Below are 9,865 nucleotides of genomic sequence, written 5' to 3' on the forward strand. Positions count from 1 at the left end.
CTTGTACCTCAAAGATCCCTAGCATCTCCATTACAGAGAGAGGCATGAGGTTTACACTTGACCCTAAGTCACACAGAGCCTTCTTGAAGGTCATGGTGCCTATGGTACAAGGTATTAAAAATTTCCCAGGATCTTGTCTCTTTTGAGGTAATTTCTGCCTAGACAAGTCATCCAGTTCTTTGGTGAGCAAAGGGGGTTCATCCTCCCAAGTCTCAGTTCCAAATAACTTGTCATTTAGCTTCATGATTGCTCCAAGGTATTTAGCAACTTGCTCTTCAGTGACATACTCATCCTCTTCAGAGGAAGAATACTCATCAGAGCTCATGAAGGGCAGAAGTAAGTCCAATGGAATCTCTATGGTCTCATTTTGAGCCTCAGATTCCCATGGTTCCTCATTGGGGAACTCAGTGGAGGTCAGTGCACGCCCACTGAGGTCTTCCTCAGTGGCGTTCACTTCCTTTCCTTCTTCTCCATATTCGGCCATGTGGATGGCCTTGCACTCTCCTTTTGGATTTTCTTCTGTATTGCTTGGGAGAGTACTAGGAGGGAGTTCAGTAATTCTCTTGCTCAGCTGTCCCACTTGCGCCTCCAAGTTCCTAATGGAGGACCTTGTTTCAGTCATGAAACTTTGAGTGGTTTTGATTAGATCAGAGACCATGGTTGCTAAGTCAGAGGGGTTCTGCTTAGAACTCTCTGTCTGTTGCTGAGAAGATGATGGAAAAGGCTTGCCATTGCTAAACCTGTTTCTTCCACCATTATTGTTGTTGAAACCTTGTTGAGGTCTCTGTTGATCCTTCCATGAGAAATTTGGATGATTTTTCCATGAAGAATTATAGGTGTTTCCATAGGGTTCTCCTAGGTAATTCACCTCTTCCATTGAAGGGTTCTCAGGATCATAAGCTTCTTCTTCAGATGAAGCATCCTTAGTACTGCTTGGTGCATTTTGCATTCCAGACAGACTTTGAGAAATCAAATTGACTTGTTGAGTCAATATCTTATTCTGAGCCAATATGGCATTCAGAGTGTCAATCTCAAGAACTCCTTTCTTCTGATTAGTCCCATTGTTCACAGGATTCCTTTCAGAAGTGTACATGAATTGGTTATTTGCAACCATTTCAATGAGCTCTTGAGCTTCTGTAGGCGTCTTCTTCAGATGAAGAGATCCTCCCGCAGAGCTATCCAAAGACATCTTTGATAGTTCAGAGAGACCATCATAGAAAATACCTATGATGCTCCATTCAGAAAGCATGTCAGATGGACATTTTCTGATCAATTGTTTGTATCTTTCCCAAGCTTCATAAAGGGATTCTCCATCCTTCTGTCTGAAGGTTTGGACTTCCACTCTAAGCTTACTCAATTTTTGAGGTGGAAAGAACTTTGCCAAGAAGGCATTGACTAGCTTTTCCCATGAGTCCAGGCTTTCTTTAGGTTGTGAGTCCAACCATATCCTAGCTCTGTCTCTTACAGCAAAAGGGAATAGCATAAGTCTGTAGACTTCAGGGTCAACCCCATTAGTCTTGACAGTGTCACAGATTTGCAAGAATTCAGCTAAGAACTGATGAGGATCTTCCAATGGAAGTCCATGGAACTTGCAATTCTGTTGCATTAGAGAAACTAATTGAGGCTTAAGCTCAAAGTTTTTTGCTCCAATGGCAGGGATAGAGATGCTTCTCCCATAGAAGTCGGGAGTAGGTGCAGTAAAGTCACCCAGCACCTTCCTTGCATTGTTGGCATTGTTGTTGTTTTCGGCTGCCATGGTTTCTTCTTCTTTGAAGATTTCTGTTAGGTCCTCTACAGAGAATTGTGCCTTAGCTTCTCTTAGCTTTTGCTTCAAGGTCCTTTCAGGTTCAGGGTCAGCTTCAACAAGAATGCCTTTGTCTTTGTTCCTGCTCATATAAAAGAGAAAAGAACAAGAAAATGTGGAATCCTCTATGTCACAGTATAGAGATTCCTTGAGGTGTCAGAGGAACAGAATAATAGAAGAAAGATGTAGAAGAATTCGAACTTAGTGAGACAGAGTTCGAATTGTGCATTGAGGAGGAGTGATACTCCATAAATAGAAGGATGTGAGAAGAGGGGAAGAGAATTTTCGAAAATTAATTAAAAAGATTTTAAAAACATTTGAAAAATTGATTGATAATTTTCGAAAACTAAAAGTGGAAAAGGAATCAAGTGATTTTTGAAAAAGATTTTGAAATTAGAAATCAAAAAGATATGATTGAAAACTAATTTGAAAAAGATGTGATTAAAAAAAAGATATGATTAAAAAGTTATGGTTTTAAAAATATATGATTGAAAACAATTAAAAAAAGATTTGATTTTAAAAATTAATGACTTGCCTAACAAGAAAATATATGATTCAAACATTAAACCTTTCTCAACAGAAAAGGCAACATACTTGAAATGTTCAATCAAATCATTAATTGTTAGCAAGTATCTTTGAAAAAGGAAAGAAATTGATTTTGAAAACATTTGATTGAAAAGATATGATTTGAAAAAGATTTGATTTTGAAAAACTTTGAAAACTTGAAAAAAAATTGATTTGAAAACAAAATCCTCCCCCTTGCGCCATCCTGGCGTTAAACGCCCAGAATGGTGCACATTCTGGCGTTTAACGCCCAATGTACTATCTTTTTGGGCGATAAACGCCCAACCAGGTACCCTGGCTGGCGTTTAAACGCCAGTCTGTCCTTCTTCACTGGGCGTTTTGAACGCCCAGCTTTTTCTGTGTAATTCCTCTGCTACATGTTCTGAATCTCCAGCTCCCTGTACTTTTGACTTGAAAATAGAACCAAGATCACATAAACAATGCATGCAAGACACAAACTTAAATTTAGACACTGGACTCAAACAAGAAACATAAAATATTTTTGGTTTTTATGATTTTGTAAATTTTTTGTGCTTTTTCGAAAATTATATGAAAATAGAAAATAAAGGTTTCAGAATTCTCATTTTGGATTCCAGGAATCATTGCAATGCTAGTCTAAGACTCCGGTCCAGGAATTAGACATGGCTTCACAGCCAGCCAAGCTTTCAAAGAAAGCTCCGTTCCAAAACACTAGACATGGCCAATGGCCAGCCAAGCCTTAGCAGATCATTGCTCCAATAGCAAGATTGATAGAGATCAACAAGCTCTTGTGATGATCAGTTGAAACCTCGGTCCAATAAGATTAGACATGGCTTCACAACCAGCCAGACTTCAACAGATCATCATGAAACTCTAGAATTCATTCTTAAGAACTCTGAAAAATACCTAATCTAAGCAACAAGATGAACCGTCAGTTGTCCATACACGAAACAATCCCCGGCAACGGCGCCAAAAACTTGGTGCGCGAAATCGTGATCACTACAACTTCGCACAACTAACCAGCAAGTGCACTGGGTCGTCCAAGTAATATACCTTACGCGAGTAAGGGTCGATCCCACGGAGATTGTTGGTATGAAGCAAGCTATGGTCACCTTGTAAATCTTAGTCAGACAGACTCAAATGGGTATAGATGATGAATGAAACATAAAGATAAAGATAGAGATACTTATGTATATCATTGGTGAGAGCTTCAGATAAGCGTATGAAGATGCCTTCCCTTCCGTCTCTCTGCTTTCCTACTGTCTTCATCCAATCCTTCTTACTCCTTTCCATGGCAAGCTTATGCAAGGGTTTCACCGTTGTCAGTGGCTACCTCCCATCCTCTCAGTGGAAATGTTCAACGCACCCTGTCACGGCACGGCTATCCATCTGTCGGTTCTCGATCAGGCCGGAATAGAATCCATTGATTCTTTTGCGTCTGTCACTAACGCCCCACCTTCAGGAGTTTGAAGCACGTCACAGTCATTCAATCATTGAATCCTACTCAGAATACCACAGACAAGGTTAGACCTTCCGGATTCTCTTGAATGCCGCCATCAGTTCTTGCCTATACCACGAAGACTCTGATCTCACGGAATGGCTGGCTCGTTTGTCAGGCGAGCACTCGGTTGTCAGGCGATCAACCATGCATCGTGTATCAGGAATCCAAGAGATATTCACCCAATCTAAGGTAGAACGGAGGTGGTTGTCAGTCACACGTTCATAGGTGAGAATGATGATGAGTGTCACGGATCATCACATTCATCAAGTTGAAGAACAAGTGATATCTTGGACAAAGAACAAGCGGAATTGAATAGAAGAACAATAGTAATTGCATTAATACTCGAGGTACAGCAGAGCTCCACACCTTAATCTATGGTGTGTAGAAACTCCACCGTTGAAAATACATAAGAACAAGGTCTAGGCATGGCCGAATGGCCAGCCCCCAAATGATCTAAGAACTAGATGTCCAAAGATGAAAATACAATAGTAAAAGGTCCTACTTATAGGAAACTAGTAGCCTAAGGATTACAAAGATGAGTAAATGACATAAAAATCCACTTCCGGGCCCACTTGGTGTGTGTTTGAGCTGAGCAATGAAGCATTTTTCGTGTAGAGACTCTTCTTGGAGTTAAACGCCAGCTTTTGTGCCAGTTTGGGCGTTTAACTCCCATTTTGGTGCCAGTTCTGGCGTATAACGCTGGAAATTCTGAGGGTGACTTTGAACGCCGGTTTGGGCCATCAAATCTTGGGCAAAGTATGAACTATCATATATTGCTGGAAAGCCCAGGATGTCTACTTTCCAACGCCGTTGAGAGCGCGCCAATTGGGCTTCTGTAGCTCCAGAAAATCCACTTTGAGTGCAGGGAGGTAAGAATCCAACAGCATCTGCAGTCCTTTTCAGTCTCTGAATCAGATTTTTGCTCAGGTCCCTCAATTTCAGCCAGAAAATACCTGAAATCACAGAAAAACACACAAACTCATAGTAAAGTCCAGAAAAGTGAATTTTGACTAAAAACTAATAAAAATATACTAAAAACTCAACTCAAACTACTAAAAACATACTAAAAACAATGCCAAAAAGCGTACAAATTATCCGCTCATCAACTCCCTTGTGTTGATGTGTGTTTCCATGGTAAATGCTGATTTTTGTACGGAGCTTAGAAAACATCAACGACTCCGTAAGAATAGAGATCAGGAAAAGAATTATGATATGGTAGCGCCTGATTCTGATGAGAAGGTTTGCTTTCCTGCTTTGACCCCAAGGGAACGTCCCTTCTTTTATGCTTATGACTATTTTTTCAGCCAGTTGAATATTACTTTTCCTTTCACTTCCTTTGAGACCGACTTGTTGTGGTCATGTAACGTAGATCCATCCCATCTCCATCTGAACTCCTGGGATTTTATTAAGATTTTTCAGTTGCTTTGCCAAGAGCTGGACGTCACACCTTCTCAGACTCTCTTTTTTATCTTTTTGTTTTGACTAAGCCCAGAATTTCCTCAAAAAAAAAGCCTCTTGGATTTCCTTTCGATCTGCCTAGGGACACAAAAGTGTTTGCTATGTATGACGAGTCCTTTAGGGACTTTAAGAATTACTTTTTTAAGGTCCGAGCTGTTGAGGGATCTCGACCGTTTATCTTAGAAGCGAATAATGAACCTGCCTTTCCCTTGTGTTGGCGAAAAAATATTGTGGTGTCTCGATACACATGGGAAATGCTTGACAAGGTCGAGCAGGCTTTTGTAAATGTTTTAGAAGATATCTGGGGGGAACTTCCCCATCTTGACACCAAGAGGTTTTTAGGGGATCCCTCTCTAGTCCGAACTGTGTTGGGTATTGGCCGACTTATTTTGCTCTGTTTTTACTTTGCTTCCTTCTCTTTCCAGTTTGTAACCTGCTTCTATGGTTGATTTTGTTTTTCAGAGATGGCCAAGAATAATGACTCCATGGAAGTCTTTAAAAAGGCGAGGAAGGCTATCGCGGCCCAAAACATCTCAGCCAGAGTGAATGTGGAAGGGTCTTCTCATGTTTCTCAAAAACAGCCTGTGCTTAGCTCTCCTGGACCGAGGAGGATGATTCCTACCCCTCGGGTTCATGTGCTCGATCCTCCCCAGGCTTCTGCTGCTGCCTCTTCTCCTACAGCCGTTCCTCCTTAAAAAAGGCCTCGGACTGTTGACGAATGGATTTTTGACGGTTTAGAATTTCACAAATGAATTCTCGTTGCAAGTATAGTCTCTAAACCAATCGCTAATCCTTTCATACAAAAAGTTGTTTGTCACTAAAACAAACCCCTAAATTTATAAACCGAAGTATTGGAACCTCGGGTCGTTCTCCCTAGGAATTGTAATGAAGTGTCTTGTTATTGGTTGTGAGTTATTTTTGGGGTTTTGATAAGAAGTGTTCATACCCTGACCGAGCTCTCCAAACTCGGTAAAGCTGATAGAAGGCCCGACCTCGACCCAAGGCCCACGTTCGAGGTCGGACCTCGGACAAACAGGCCAAAGAAAGGCCCATCAGAAGGAACTAAGCCCAAAACCTAAAGGCCGAAAGGGCCTGGGAAAGGCGGTTCCGCAAAGATAGAGATGAATCTCCCAAAAGATAAGATAAGATAAGAATATCTTATCCAGGGATGATCGCAGCCAACTACTATAAATACACTGGAGCACCCAGGTATAACTCATACTCTAATTCTACTTGATATCTGCTTGGACCCATGCTAACTTAAGCATCGGAGTGTCATTGCAGGTACAACCCCCCGCCGTTCAGCACAACCAGCTCGGGTCTCAGACCCACCACCTCGGGCCTTGCCGGAAGACCGAGCTGCACGTTTCAGGTAACCCTCGGAACATTGGCGCCGTTGCCGGGGACCTGGAAGTCATCCCTTTACCATGGCGGACGACCCTCCCAACAATAACCACGCTACATCAGAACAAGAAGAGGAAGTTGACACCGGAGAACGGCCGGACAGCCCTCTATCACCACGCACTCCAGGAGGAAACAAACAGAATCGCCCAAAGACATCACCCCCAGACAAAGATCCACAAAATCCCGAAAGAGAAAAAAGTTCGGAGATTCTGGAAACAGTTCGGGCACAACAAAGCCGGCTGAGACAACTCGAAGAGGACGTAAAGAAGCAGAAGGAAACTGAACAGGATCTGAGAAGGGAAGCTCGCAAACGCAGAGAATTGGAAGAAAAACTGCGGAAGATAGAGGCCAACCTAAAAGATCGGACGGAACACGGCACCACTCCCGAAAGCAACCATGATCCCTTCACACAAGAGATCATGAAAGAGAAGGTACCGCGAAACTTCAAACCACCAGATATGGACCTCTACGACGGCACCACCGATCCAAGTCATCACCTCAGCAATTTCAGAAGCAGAATGTACTTAGTCGACGCCTCCGACGCGATTCGATGCAAAGCCTTCCCCACCACTCTCACTAAGTCAGCCATGAAGTGGTTCGACAACCTGCCACCAGGATCAATCTCCAGCTTTGAAGACCTGACCAAAAAATTCTTAACAAGGTTCTCTATTCAAAAGGACAAGGCAAAACATGCCCCCAGCCTACTCGGGATCAAACAAGGCAACCGAGAAACTCTCAGAGAGTACATGGAGCGATTCAACAAGGCCTGCCTGGACATACAACACTTGTCCACGGAAGCAGCCATCATGGGACTAGCAAACGGCCTAAAAGAAGGACCGTCTAGCCAATCCCTATCCAAAAGATACCCGACTTCCTTATACGAAGTACAAGAACGGGCAGGAAAGTATATCAACATGGAAGAAACCTCCCAGCTGAGAGACTCTTCCAGGAAGGAGTCAACCTACCCGCCCCGAGATCGAGATCGGGAACAGAAAAAGAAAGAAGAATCCAACTCGGACAAGCCACGAAAATACCACAGCTACACTCCCCTCCGAGTCTCCCTGGTAGACGTCTACAGAGAAGTATGCCACACCGAGAAGATCCCACCACCCAAACCTCTGAAGCACAAGAGAGCAGGAAGAGATCGGTCCGAGTACTGCGAATATCACAGACTCTACGGCCACTCTACTAACGACTGCCACGACTTAAAGAATGTTATAGAAAAGCTAGCCAGAGAGGGAAAACTCGACAGATACATAGCTGAGAAAGGAGAAGAAACCAGAAAGAGAAGACGGGGAGATAACGAAGATCGGGCCGAGCAAACACGAACCCCGCGAACTCCTGAAAGGCACATACACATGATAAACGGAGGTTTCGCAGGGGGAGGGACATCCAAATCCTCACGGAAGAGACACCTCAAAGAAGTCTACCATGTCCGAGAAGACAGCCCCTTACCCGAGTTACCTACTATCTCATTTACCCGAGAAGATGCTCTTGGAATAATACCCGGACACGACGACCCTATGGTGATCACCATCATCCTAGCCAACGCCAACTTACATCGAACCCTGATCGACCAAGGAAGCTCAGCAGATATCCTGTTCAAAGCAGCCTTCGACAAGCTCGGACTCGAAGAAAAAGAGCTAAAAGCCTATCCCACTGACCTGTTTGGACTAGGAGATACCCCGATCCGCCCCTTGGGATACATCTCATTACACACTACCTTTGGAAAAGGCGAGCAAACCAAAACACTAAGCATCGACTACATTGTAGCCGACGTCACTTCAGCATACAATGCCCTCATCGGACGACCAACCCTAAACAGACTAGCGGCTATAGTCTCGACCCCACACCTCTGTATGAAGTTCCCTACCGCAAAGGGAATCGCTACCCTAAAAGGCGACCAAAAACTAGCACGACGATGCTACAACGAAAGCCTGAGCCTAAAAGGGAAAGAGGTCAACACAATAGAACTCGGGCGAGTCCAAGCCCGAGAAGATCTTCGGCCACAACCAGAAGGAGAGACCGAAAAGATCCAGATCGGGAACACACCCGAGAAAGTAACAAACATAGGGGCAAACCTCGAGGCAGGCCTAAAGAAGGAACTCACAACCCTCTTAAGGGAGAATTCCGACCTCTTCGCCTGGAAAGCCTCCGATATACCAGGCATAAGCCCCGACCTGATGTGCCATAAGCTATCAGTATACCCGGGATCCCGACCTGTCCAACAAAGACGCAGGAAGCTCGGGCCCGAACGTATGCAAGCAATAGAAGAACAAGTGCAAGCACTACTAGATGCAGGGTTCATTAGGGAAGTAAAGTACCCCCTATGGCTCGCAAACGTGGTCCTAGTGAAGAAGCCCAATGGAAAATGGAGGATGTGCGTCGACTACACGGATCTCAACAAAGCCTGCCCCAAAGATCCATATCCACTACCGCCTTAGTCGATGCCGCTTCGGGCTACAGATACCTCTCCTTCATGGATGCATACTCGGGATACAATCAAATCCCGATGTATGGACCCGACCAAGAAAAGACCTCGTTCATAACCCCAAGGGCAAACTACTGCTACGTAGTAATGCCCTTCGGGCTGAAGAACGCAGGGGCAACCTACCAGAGGCTAATGAACAAAGTGTTCTCAGAACACATCGAGCTACAGCTAGAGGTGTACGTCGACGACATGCTAGTAAAGACACAAGAAGACAGAAACTTGGTCGCCGACCTCAGCAGTATCTTCGACACCCTCCGGAAACACAACATGAGACTTAACCCGACAAAGTGCACCTTCGCCGCAGAAGCCGGGAAGTTCTTAGGCTTCATGCTGACTCAGAGAGGCATCGAAGCAAACCCGGACAAATGCCAAGCAATACTCAATATGAAAAGCCCGACGTGTGTCAAAGAAGTACAACAACTAAATGGGAGACTAGCCGCCCTATCAAGATTCTTGGCAGGATCAGCGATAAGATCACTCCCTCTCTACTCACTCCTAAAGAAAGGGAAACCCTTCTCTTGGACCCCGGAATACGAAAAGGCCTTCCAAGAATTCAAGGAATTCCTCGGGCAGCCACCAATCTTAACCCGACCTCTAAAAGGGGAAGAGCTCGTACTATACCTGTCGGTCGGACATCGGGCAGTCGCCTCGGCACTAATACGAG

The 9,865-nt window shown here is 44.3% G+C and overlaps 1 non-coding gene across 1 annotated transcript; it reads left to right on the forward strand.

Moving 5' to 3' along the window:
• Positions 1 to 1,247: 1,247 nt before the first annotated feature.
• Positions 1,248 to 1,351, forward strand: LOC130964006 (small nucleolar RNA R71). Its single transcript, XR_009080120.1, has one exon. It is a non-coding gene; the product is annotated as a small nucleolar RNA R71 (small nucleolar RNA).
• The last annotated feature ends 8,514 nt before the right edge of the window (positions 1,352 to 9,865 follow it).

Source organism: Arachis stenosperma, chromosome 2 (genome assembly GCF_014773155.1).
Source record: "Arachis stenosperma cultivar V10309 chromosome 2, arast.V10309.gnm1.PFL2, whole genome shotgun sequence".
Classification (NCBI taxonomy): domain Eukaryota; kingdom Viridiplantae; phylum Streptophyta; class Magnoliopsida; order Fabales; family Fabaceae; genus Arachis; species Arachis stenosperma.